This window comes from Macrobrachium rosenbergii, chromosome 7, assembly GCF_040412425.1.
Source record: "Macrobrachium rosenbergii isolate ZJJX-2024 chromosome 7, ASM4041242v1, whole genome shotgun sequence".
NCBI lineage: Eukaryota > Metazoa > Arthropoda > Malacostraca > Decapoda > Palaemonidae > Macrobrachium > Macrobrachium rosenbergii.
In genome coordinates, this window is record NC_089747.1 from 12,412,431 (window position 1) to 12,426,430 (window position 14,000).

Consider the following 14,000-nt stretch of genomic DNA (forward strand, 5'->3'; position numbering starts at 1 on the left):
CATGAAGACCCTTACAAAAATGTTATCATACAGTATTAGGATGTACACAATCAGCATATGCCAGTATCTATGATCCTTTAATTATTTCACCCACTTACATCTACCTATAACATCATTTTACAGACACAGATCACATTACTGATTTCAAACTAGACAATGACCAGAATTTAAATCAACTCAAAATATCCAGCAAAAATACATATCTAAAACTTTTGTCTCTTAAGTGAACTAGAGCAGCTGAGAAGGAAGTTTCTATAAGATTTTTTTGACAAAGGGGGAAAGTCAGTCATGAATTCCATGAAAAATGCTCTACAGTATACTCATATACTGTACCGTATTCAGTAAACACTGCAGAACCAAATTCATGGTGGTTGGAATTAAATAGTAAAATACGTATTACTTTATTATTTTAGTGACCATTAACCAACAGTTCCAAGATCATTTGTGAATAAATCTTATGAATACCAAGTTCTACCCAAAAGTTGATCAATTGTTTAGGTTTAAAAGAAATGAACCCCAAAGCAGAAACTGAAAATGGAAGACAAACCAAACCTGCACATGAGGAATAAATTCATCTAAACACTAAAGCAATGAACTTTAAAAAAACAAGTTATAATAAAATACTGTACAGATATTGTGTTGATCACTACAGAATATTTAACCACTTGTTTCCATCCAACCTCTTCAGCCATGAACATGGCTAACAAACATACCAGGTCATTCAGTGCTATTTGAAATATGCGAACTAAATTAAATAAATATACAAGACTATGTCTTCCTATACAGATCATGCTAATACAGTACACTTGTGGTGGGTAACAACACTTCATACTTTTAGCCGTTCAAAAATTTGTGCAGCATATACAAGACATTCACGTTAACAACTTTGTATTCATGAAATGATTTTCTGCCACTCTGATTACTTCACAGCACCAATAAAAATTTAGTAAAGTGCTCACAAACATCCAGAAGATTTTAAGAACATTGGAGCAAGAACAGGGATAAAGTCAATTTACACTCATAGCATGGCTGAATACCTTCGAATTAACAGTTGACTAGCCAGTCTAAACTTCATGTAACTAGCATTACAGTACTATGGAGTCTAAATAAACTATTTTGGGTGCCAATGCAAAGTTAACAAAACTTTTCTAAAAAAAAAATAAAAAATGATTGCACATGTACACCAGATTCATTTGGTGTGAATCAGTGCACTGCTGTGTTAAGCAAAATAAGCTGCAAGCAATCCCTGCAGTGCAAAAATTGTGCATGAAAACTAAATGGTTGCATCAGGGTTCATAATAATATACTAATATATAGCCCTGGCATCTTTTGCTTTAAATTTACGTAGTTACAGGTAATTAAATTTAGATGAAAGCTTTATGGATATATTTGCTTTTATCTGCGCTTTATCAAATTGATTACAAACTAATATACCCAATAAATAAGCACCTAGTTCCTGGTAAAGTTGTATCACACACTAAAATATAATAAATTTAAAACTATTATTTTTCATATATCTAATCCTCCCATTCCTACTTATGGTCAAAATCTATATTCAAGATGAGCAAACATGTTCCAAATGGGACTTAAACCTAGGAAGTGATCATCAGCAATGGGTGACCTCCCACACCACGGGCAACCTTCTGCCTCTCCTGGCAAACTCATCCCTCAATGCTCTCTGCAGATAAGACATACATATAGTATTCAGAGTGGGTAAGAGGAGGATATTTTTAAGTGAATATAGAGTCCATCTGTGGAGCAACTGTAAGAATCTAAACATATCAAGACATTAATTCATATTTATAATGAATAGCTATACTGTACTGTATATTAGATTGGGGGAACTGAATCCTGAGCTGAACAGCTTTAATCCAGTGCATTTGGAAATCCTGAGTTGGTATTAGGTACTTTTAATTCAATTCACACCTCTACTCTGTCCTATATAGACTAAAAGGTGATTAATCTTCCTACTTTATTACTGTATGGTCCCCTTCTCGAAAAAGTGAAAATAAGGGGTTTGTGATTCATATGAACAAGCCCTTGTTCTTCACATAGCCAACACCATTTCATATGCAAAACTTGGAGCAAAGATACCATTTCAGGTGAAACAACAGCTATGTTAACAGCCTATTTTTTCAGGAAGTTAAGATCAATTTTTGGATCCCTAAATATCTTCTATTCCGTTTTTGTTGTCAGATTAAGCTAACTTTATGTCATGGGGGAGGGGGATTGCTCTTTTGAATAACCCATAAGGAAGGCAGATTAGTATATGAGGGTCATGCCAGTACCTATAAGGTCCAAGTTACTGGCTAACAAAGTTTCTGAATCTCTACCCTCAAAGGAATGAACATTTGCACTATATCCACATTCTAAAAGTTCAATGGATAGGAAACTTGTACAGTAGATCAATAAAATTACAACAAATATGTACCATATACTGTAAAAGTGTGAAAAATGTCAAGTTTTTTTAAGTCATTTATATTTTCCCTCATTATACAAGCCAGATCCCTTTACAGAGGAAGATCCTTCAACATTAGCTGGAGATGATCACTGAATTTGGTAACAAAGTGGGTATGGGGAATGAGCAGAATAATACCCCTCACCTACCATCTACAAGCACTTTTCTTTCAACTTACGAGACAAAGTGGGGTGGTTGAAGTCAGAACTGCTATAAAAGGCTCTGGCTTTTATACACAGGAAAAATACAAATTACTTTAAAATTTCATATTTGTTCCTATACAGTTAAAAACCATCACCTTTTTTAAAGGACTTCTTAGGAGGGAGGTTGTGTCTGTCAACTGACTGGAAGTTGAAAACTCACCCAGAAATGCCATAATTCCCACTGCAACAGTAAGCAAGGAATGCAATGACTCTTATAACCTGCCACCTGGTCTGGCATAGGGCTGACAGAGTGGTAGGGTTCCGGATCTGAGTGAAGCTCTGTGAGGGTGAGAGCCTCACTCACGAAAGGAAAGATCAAGTAAGGAAAGACCAACCCAGGGGGTTGCACAAGTTGGAAGGCAGCTATACCTTTGGATCAGAATATGCCTCTACCTTCTCACCCACTTGTTAAAAGGAAGAGCTGAGGGAGTAACGTCGTAGTCAAGACTGGTTACTTGACTAAGTAGCCACCTACATCTATGCTCTGCCCAGCACTTACTCAGACTGAGCTGCTGCTCCACAGAGGGTGGTAGAGGGAAGAACTGATAGAAGCCTGTCACTCTAGCATTCAACAGAAGATTTACGCTCTCCAAGTACTCTCAACAAGATGCTTTTTTGTCCAAATGGAGCTAGGTACTTACACCACCTGATGAGCAGCCACCACAAGTCCCAGAGGAAAAGTCTGGAAACCTGTGGGTAAGGACCCTTGGGTAGGATGAGGTAAATAAGGTCTGACGTTAAAGACACCTGCCCTCACCACCCACATACCAAACAGTTATTCTGAAATGCCAGGAAACACAAAAGAGCTGGAAGCAGTCTTTATGTCTAGGTGAGCTGGAAAGAAACACTGAGTACACTTAGTGAGGCCCATACCAGCCTGGCCAGAAGCTAGTTGATCACCCTTGGATGTTCAAGAATTACCATCCCCCAACAGACTGGGAAGAGTTCTTGCTTGGAACCTCCATTGAAAACTTCCCAATATCAGTAAATTTTCCCTACAACAGCACAACTGCTGATTCTCTCACCTGAGAGTGGTGTATACTCGAGGAAGTAGGGAAGTGCTCAGCAGTGAGGATGAAGTGGTAGGCTAACACTCCAAGGCTACCGTCTCTACCAAAAACTTCCAACAGCAGTAAATTCTCTCCTAAAATGGTAGCACTGCTGATTCTAATATGAGAACAAAAGTACTAAACAGTGGGGATCCACCCAAGAAAAGGGAGGGGAGGGGAGGGGATGGAAGTTCAGTATAATTGCTGACACCCTTCACACCTCTGAATATGACACTATTTCTTGAAAACATAAAACTTACGTGAAAAAATCACTTCAACTTAGCAGTCAGGTGGGGTACAGCAAGCGTCCCCAGAAGACAACAGTGGAAGAAAAGTACTTGGAGTTGGCAGACAAGTGCAGGGTAATCCTCCACTCACCCCCGAAACACCAGGGAACCACTATTTTTATCAACTTCAACAACCATCTCCAGCCTCCAGTTCGTGCTGAAGGATATTACTTTATAAAAGGCTCTGGTTAGCACAGTACTTCTGTAGAACAAGAATTCCTTACAGCGAGATGATTTCCATAAAATGGATAGATCAACAAAAGAACATATATTTATACAACTGTGGGAAACTGCTAATATATTCTATGCAAATTATTACCTCTAAAATGTACATTATTCCAAACATTCATAACTCTCAGAGAACTGTCCTTTAAGTAAGACAATGTACCGTGAATAGGCAAAGCTACTGATATTCTCTCACTGTGCTGTAATGAGTTAGTCGAACATTAGCTATACAGCTTATATAAAACTGACGAAAAAACTAAAAATTTTCACGTTAAATAAAGTTCCCAAGAGATCTTGAAACTGAAAAATACTACCAATGGAAATGTCAGTAAAAGTCAGAGTAGAAACTGCAAAAAGTCACAAAAACCACAGCTCATTCAATAAGCCAGAACTCATTAAACACATACAGTACTCTAACTAAGTATTCCAGTGAAAATAACCTTACAAGAAGTAATAAAAAAATTAATATGCACAATAAAAAGTTGGATTCTACTGCCATGCACAAAAAGCATTACAAAATGCACAAAAAGAACTACCAATAACTAGGAGACTAGAGTTACTAAAATAATGTAAGATGACAAAATTAAAATAATTCAAATGCACAGTTCTTAGACGAGTACATTTGCAAATCTTTTTATAACATTTCCCTACAAATTTAAACTTTGTGTAATAATTACATCATATTCCATAGGCACAGAGGATTGCTTTACTTGAATCTGTCACTAAGTATGACCAAACCAAATCTAAAATCCAAATCTGAGAGCAATGTAAAGAAGTAATAGGTCACACAAAAGTGACAGCCAAAAAAACCAAGAGAGCCTGAGGCCATCTTATGTCATGAACCACATATGTAACATCTTATGTCTGAATGTATAAACTGGCACTCTGATCTCATGTTTCTAAGAACAGACTTGAACTTTCCTAATGTCACTGGTGTGATGTGATAACAGGCACCTCCAATTAAGCAATGATTTGAAAATAAACAACAAACTGTTCTAAAACAGTAGGGCTGAAGGACTCCTCTCACACAAACAAACCTGCTGCCTGCATACTCAGAATGATCTGTCAATGTCTTTAAAAGGCATCTGTAAACAAGAGAAACTCCAGTGAAAGAGGGTTGAGCATAATTCCTGCAAAATACTGATTGGGTTCTTCCATCAGCAAAGACATTCATAGTCTTCCATTACCATGAGAGCTGCTTTCATCTTTCCCAGTTGACTTCATACCAAAGCTGAACAAGCTGATGTTAACGAAATCTCATCAGACATCTACCAAGAAGGACGAAATCTCATCAGACATCTTCCATGAAGGACAACTTCTGTAGAAAGCATGGATGAAAATAGTCTGTCAACCTGTATTCTCTAGATAAGAAACAACTAATGGAAGATGCTTTGTTACATTAAAATGTACAGAAAGACAAAAGACACCTCTCACCCGACAGACAAAATCAACCAAATTCCTTGTTTACGGGTCAAAAAAACCTCATGAGACTAGGGCCATTATGAGACAAAGAATTACATGGCACAGGAAAAGTCAATTCAGAGGACCAAAAATTGGTACAGATAACCCACTACACAAACCTTTGGTATCTCCTAGAAAACAGGTGGACCAGAACCTGAAACTCTGTACCCTTCAGACCAATGGAGACCAAGAACGCAAGATTCTGATTCCAACTTGAATGTGACTTGCTGCATAAAGATACTGAGAGGAATGAGGTCAACAATATGACTCTGTTCCTTGGTTGCCTTTCACGACAACAAACAAAACCTTCAAAAACCTAGATAAGTACTAAGGGTATAGTAAGGGAGGGTAGGTAAAGGATACTTGTAGGCAGCAATCCATATGCCATCCAACACTCTAAGCTACTACTGGCTAATCACAATGAACTGCAAATTACACAGTCTATCAAAACTGACTCTATTGAACCTCCCTCTTCATACCATCCCTTCTAACTCAATTCAACACAATTTGCCCTGCTACTCTATCAACAGTTTATCATTATTTTATTGTCTGTAACTTAGTATCCTCCAACTAAGATTCCATCTTCCAAATACTGATTTCAAAGAATCTTTCACCAACGTTTCTATAAAAATGTTAAATACTGTAATACCGGTGACAATGTGCAACCCTGCTTTATGCATCCTGGGTTCAATTCTTCTGTTACCAGCATAGTAAACCTTAGTCATCCACTTATGTACTTACTACCCCCTTGTCCCAAACATGAATTGTAAAATCCAAAATGCATCACTACTGGGAGCAAAGTAAACACTCCAATGCTTTTATTACTGCCTATAGTGTGTGTAGGCATAGTACAGAGCAAGGAGTAACCTCCTGGGATATATTACTCAAGCATAGACATCACTTTGAAATAAAATAAATGACATCTACTTCCATATCTTATTTCTGTGTCAGCTATTCAGGTGTGATTTGCCAATCCAGGAAAGTGATATTTTTCATATTTATAGATTTATTCCAGTCTCTTATTATTTAATAAATACATTAACTTATAATTAAATGGAAACTGAATAAAGAAATCTGAAATTCAAAATTTGCTACCACAAAATGGGTTAAAATGTAAACTGACAGAACAAATCTAAATGTCCAAATTACTGTAATATACAAAAGTTACAAGTTTATAAATTCAGAGTATGGTAATTAGTTAATATCAAATCCTCATTTGACATGGCAATCCAAGCTACAATTAAAATCTCATTTTGAGAAAAATCTGTTTTTCAGTTCATTCTATTAAAAATTTTTTTTTGTTTTATTCAATGCAAAAGATAGTGAAAATTCATTATCGATGTGACCTTATGCATAAACAAAATAACTTTCACATGAGATTTATGAATTTTCCAATACTGAAGCATATAAATTAGTAAAAAATATGCAATGTTCCAAATATCAATTTAACTTAATACCTTATGCATTGTTGCAATTAGCTAGGCTTCCCAAAAGAATAACTTTGCACCTTACTGTATAATGTACTGTAATTACTCAAAAATTTTACAGAGAATACATACAATACCACACATGCAGATAAAGGTAGAGCATTCTCAAGGACACTAAACAAAGTCTAGATTTTACACTAAAATATTTGTTTCTAAATGTAAGCAGCCATTTTTTCTACTCCGTTAAAGATAGCAGACTTGAGAATGCCCTAAATTGTTTGACATTAAAACAAGAAGAGAAAGTGCATCCTGGAAAAAAATTTAAAAATAAAGAATAATAAGAGGGTGTTGGTGGCCACACTGTACAAGTCAAAATCACTGATACAGAAGTTAGTTGCCTAGTTTTGTTATCTCCATTTCTGAAGTACATACTGTACCAAGCTTTTAAATATTCTCAAAACAGTTCTTCCATCAAAAGTACCCTTTGAAATATATATAATTTTACTAAATTAATTTCAATGATGAAACACAAAACATCCTATTATAACCCAAGATATAACATTTGTAAGCTGGCAGCAATTACTGGTAAATCATTAGATTACCATGCTCCAAGCTGAAGACACATCAGAATATAACAGCCCCTTTAAAATGATGAAAACTAAATATCTTAGGAAAATACTTTCAAAAAACATAGCCAATAAAATTAAGATGAACCATAAAATCATAAAAGTGGATGGTTGTTATTGATGAGATTCATCTTAAAAGGCAAAGCTGAGTACAGGTACTATACATATTTTTTTACATCTTAGTTAATAAATCATAAGCACAGTGATGGAAAATGGTATAAAATTAGTCAGCTTCACACACCAATCCTAAATGAAAAGCTTCCACCGCATGTTATTCTATAATTCAAATCCTTAGCACATGATCTTTAGGCAGAAGCAGGGTGAAGCTAAATAAAATATGATAATGTACTAAATATCTGTGTTTGAAATAAAACTAGATTTGAAAAACAATTATTTTAAGTACATGCAAAGCCAAAAATTCTAATCCTTCATGAGGCAAGCAAATGCAAATAGAATACAATGCTACTCATCAGTATCACTTTTTTTTATTATATTACTAAACAACACAGATAAAATATGGCCTTTCAATAATAAAGCTATAAAGACAGTTTTTCTCTGCTGAGCTCAGGAAAACAGATAAATATTAAATCAATCAGTAAACATCAGTGTTTCAATAGCTTATAATTACAAAATTTCCAACAACCAAGTCTTTATTCAAGACAGCCTGGACAATAAAGATAGTTAACAAAGCTGGTCTTATACTCATCATTTTCAACGTTACAAAAGCTTTAATTGATTTTCTTGTTACTTTACAAAGAAAAATGTGAAATCAAAAACAGACTAGAAAGAAAAAAATAAGATGATTAGCTATCAGACAAACCACAACATTTCATATGACCACACACATAGCACTCAACATTTTCAATACAAACAAGACTTCTACAACAGCCTTTCAGAATCCACTTCTTCCATTATCTTTTCACCTTCACAAATAAAAGAGACCCTTTGAACAACATTTCCATTTGTACCAGATCCCATATTACTAACTTAATCAGCTCAATCTAAGACACATCATGCTTTTTTGCTTAAAACCATCTACCTATCTGTCACAAAGCAGCAATGTGCCATACCAATGAACTTGTTTTTGCTCTCAGCTCATCAACTACAACTGCAGTAGTTATACACTTCTCCCCTGCTGACTGCTACTCATATGGTTTTCATGTAGTGTATGACACCTTAAATTTCTCTCAGCATTTTCAAACAATATAAAAGCCATTTAGAACTCAAAGCCTAAAAGAGGCATATACATAAGCTTTAGTTAGGGGGTTATAAGCTACAGTACATAATCAGTACTGTACAGTAGCTCATAACTCCTTAACTAAAAAGATTATGCCATTCAGGATGCAGAGCACCATTTATTACAGAGCTGACAAAAGCTGAATGTGAAAAGAGGAAAAGACAGAAATACCATTTACAAACCTTAAGAGCAAGTATATAAGACAGCTAACTACAGCTGTGACAATACCTGAGAGTTTCTGGCTATTATCCTACCGCCAAAACAAAAGGGCAACAATGAGATACTTAAAAAGACTAATGAGACAAATCTTAAAAACAAAAATTCTTTTATAAAACAATTTAAAGAATACCAGTGTAGTGTATTTGTATCCACTCTATACTGTAGTCACAAGGATTGTGTACTATAAAATGCACTGTAATACAGTGCAGCAAATATATAACTTCTGTGGGACACTTGTTTATGAAGTTAGTCCTTAAGGCAACTCCAACTCATTACAAAAATGAAATGAGAAAAAACAAAAACAGCATTAGCCAACACTGAAAAGAAGGTATAATTCAATTAAATACACTCACAAGACTGTCTACATTGTATAAACACTTCCAAAACTGAATTAGAATCAAAAGACATCACTATAAAAGAAGTTCCCATTTACAAGGACAACCAGTGTCTACTTCTCATATACAGTACTGATTGTTCAAAGTAGCTAACTAAACCAATGGCACCAAATAAAATAAACAAGCTAGCACACATGCACTGTAAATTATCCATATGCTGCATATCTTCAAATGACATATGGCACAGCAGATGCATTGTTTTAAAATGCAGAACTTACTCATGATGAAAAGTCGTATGCAGTACCGGAAAAACTAAATAAATGTCCAAGTAAACCTGACAATTTATACTAACTATGTACCCTGTATAAACAGGACATTAGCTGATCCCATTCAAGTACAGTAATTGTACTAAGTACAGTATCTATTTCTACATTCTAAATCTTTGCAGTTGTGCTATTCTTGAAGCAACTTTTGTTGGTCTTTGAAAACAAATGCAGTATACTAAAGAAAGACTAATGTTTTCTATATAAATAGGCATACCAGAGAAAGAGTGAACTATCTTGCAAGATAGCAATGCAGTAAAGGAAACATATGTGCTACAAAACTATAGTAATACGATGAGAAAATCATCAATAACATGTGCCTTATCAAGTTTACTAAACATCAAGATTTCTTTTGATTCTAAAAGATATCAATTATTTTCTATGTCAACTCCAGAACAGTATCAATTACTTTATATGATATTTAAATAACTAAATATTACTAATGAATACAGTATACAGTATGCCAAATTGAGCAATGCTATAGAGGCAACAACAGAAGAGACCTCCTCAACATAAGAACCACCTCCCTCATCTAACAAGTGTTCTCTTTCCTTGCTTGTGATCACAAACAGGCCAAAAATATATACAAATTGAAGTGGATAGGACAATCCAAGAAAAAGTAAGATGTTATTTATTTAATAAACATGGCCTTTTTAACGGGCAGTACAATGCAAATGTATTCTATTAAGCCTGAACCATAGCCTTGAAATCAGCACTTATTGAAAAGTAAAATCGTACAAGTGTGAAATTCTCTCTCAATTTCCATTCCCATAGGCGATGCAGCTAACCAAGACATTACTGACAGCATGGATCATGTTGGCTTATGTAGTCAACATTTCAGTATTGCCTTCTGAAACTTACATTATGAATGAGAAGCTGGATTCATAATTTTATATTCAAATAACATTGCCAACTGGTCTAATAATTACTGTATATAAGAAGTACTAATGTGATATGATACATGGAAATTTAGTAAATCATCATGATCATCCCATCTAAAACTCATTTAGGCTACTTCCCATAATTTTTATAATTCAGTTCCATTTTTATATTCAATTCTTCACATGTATACTATCCACCATATATTGTAATATTAGGTATGATACTAATTTTTCTTAAGAGTCTTGACTTTTCCAAGAGTTTTCCTCCAGCTATGACCAAATTCTGAATGACCTTCCTTTTCATGTATCTCGGTCACTGGAATGCTGATCAGACAGATTGTGAATGCTTTTATAACTTAGTATTTAATCATGTCAGTTTTTTCTACTCGTTTTTACTTGTATTTTTTTCAACTTATTGCTTTCCCTTTTGGAAACCTTGGTCTTGTAGCTTTTTCACTTAGGTTTGCAGCTTGACTAATAATAATAATACTGTACAGTATTGTAATCATAATTTGAATTTACAAAATCATACAGAACTTCTGTTTGTCTACCTAGACCCTTGTATCTTGGTAAAGAGCTACAGTCCTGGGGTAGCATTACACAACAATTACTGTATCCTGTAACTCACAACTTAACATTATAAATAGAAATTTTATATTTTTTAATACCCAGTCAGCAAACGACCAGAGTATATGATGCTATTTCCAGTTTGATTTACTGCTTTGGTAACATCTTGTATGAGAATCTGCACGTTATGTACATTTGTGGCTCTCTGGTTTAAACTTGAACCTTGAACCAAAGATGTTGAATAAGTTGGTTATTTGTTGCATTTCAGTGCAAATTTGACCTTCTGAGTAGAAGCATATCAGTGTCTAGCTGTTCATGAGATTTAAAGGTTAACAGAAAATACCTAACTGCACTTTTAACCCTAAGCAAAAAAAAAAAGTACAGATATACAGTACAACATTTAGAGGCAAAAAATAGCAGAACACTACTTTCATTGCTAAGGCTATTTCAATTACAATATGTGCATAAAAACTTCCCCCTTTAATTGTGTAGTGATTAAGTGCATCACCAATTTCTTCATTTTGACATGGCAAGTGGATAACGTAGTTCTATAACAGTGATTACATTAACAGGCTCCCACAAACTTAAACCTGGAAAAATACACCCTATTGGACTGAATAAAAGAAAAGGCTGAAATGACTAAGTTGGCACTGCTGAAAATAAAATATAAAAGAAACAAGTCTCCTTGGGAAGTACTGAAACACAGTTATGGAACAAGAGCACTCTACAGGCAGAATAGGACTCCAAAGAGGAGAAGGCCTCATCTATTATTTACAAACAGCAATGCTCAATTTTGAAGTTATTCAAAGCCTAGTAAATCTGTTCTAATTGAGTATATAAAACAAATAACATCAGGAGGATATACAGTAGATATACAAAATTTTGTTTTTCTATTAATGCACTCAAACAAACAAGACTAATGAGAAATCAATTCTACAATGGAAAAAAGCATGCAATAGTATAGAATTATTGGGGAAAGCTTTCTGCTCAAGTGAATGACGACTAATATACTAATTTGTCTATGTTATAGCCTACAGTAACCAGCTTTGTAAGCAAAATTTTTTTAGAAAATAATTTCCTATGCCTTTAACTGAAAACAAAAATCATAGAACAATAATTTAGGTATGATAAATTACTTTAACCAGCCTCAGTTACTGTACTGCACAGTAGACTTCAGACCTTTGATAATGATTGTCAAGGAACTTGCATTCAAAACATTAGACCTTAATGTAAATGCCTTTCCAGAGAAGTTTGTCAATATATCTGTATCTAGATCTTAACCACTAATGCATCTTATCCCTTATCTGTAAAGCTCTTTCCTTATCTTAATTCCTACAACACAACTAGGCTTTAGGTTGTATTTAACCATGTGACTTTCCAAAAAATTTTAAAGTTAAATATGCAAAATGAAGGGAAATTATGCAATTTATATTACAAAACTTTTGCATGGGGGATCTGCCCTGCACTGCATATACTGTACCTAGCCCATTATGACTCAAACTTGGAAGCAGGCAAGATGGCTAAGTGGTTTATAGTTGATCTACAATGCTAAAAATTTACAAAATTACACATCTATCTGTCTGAATAGATGAAGACTGGGAATGTGGTTGTGTAAAACTGAGGCAGTTAACATCCTAGGTTGTCAGAACCGTACAGAGCCAATCCTGGTTCTTCCAAGCATTGATCTTGCTACATAGACTGCATGCAGTGTTAGGACATGTTTCCCATACAAGTACTACTGTACATATCATTCCAGTCATATATCTTTAGCAGTGGAAAAGCAATTACAAAGCAAGTAATGCTAGGACAAAAGGGAAGCGATCATTGTTTAAACTCTTGACACCAAGAACAAAAAGAAAGCGATCATTGTTTAAACTCTTGACACCAAGAACAATAAGACTGTATAAAATACCATGCTGTATCTCTACATCATATATTTTCTGTATACATCCAATAACTAGCCTATAACATGGAAGTGAGCAACAAGAAAAATTACCTAAAAGAAAAGGTTTTCCAACAATTGCAATTCCAGATCTTTCATTACATCCATAAAAGCCACACCTAACACATCGTCTGCATTCTATCTGGCCTAACCCTTGCATTCACTTTTTGTTGAAAAACATTTCTCATAATAATACCACATAGATAACACCACAGCTATACATCATCAATGATGCAATGAATAAAAAAATTCTTTCTTAGAACCAAAGTGATGCTTTCACTGTAAAATGACTCAATAAAACACGATATAAATGATGTAACATAAAGGTCATATTTACTACTTTATTTTATAAAAGAAAAGAAATGTTAAATTTGTTAACAAAAGCATTTGGCCAAAAATCCATGCATAATAATAATGATGATAACAATATATAAACATTAAAAAGGAAACAAAATCAGACATTTAAATAATCATAGCAAAGGATATTAACTACATTTTGGGATAATGATGACACTTTTAGATCACTTAACCCATACCTGGTGTTTGGGATGCATCCTTTCCACAAGTGAAGCTGCAAACAGCACAAAATTAGTGGACATATCTAAGCAACAGAGAAAATATAAAGGTTCCCACTACAGTAATTATGGTTATTACTTCCTAAAATAAAAACTACACAAATTCTGGTGAGATCAATTGTTATAAAATGCTTTGTATCTACAGTATTTGTAAGAGTATCAACTTGGAAGGAGTCAGGGAAGAA

At 34.5% G+C, this 14,000-nt stretch overlaps 1 protein-coding gene across 1 annotated transcript in view; it reads right to left on the reverse strand.

Moving 5' to 3' along the window:
* Positions 1–14,000, reverse strand: part of Marf (Mitochondrial assembly regulatory factor) — a 48,682-nt gene that overhangs the window by 30,578 nt on the left and 4,104 nt on the right. The gene's annotated exons all lie outside the window — the stretch shown is intronic.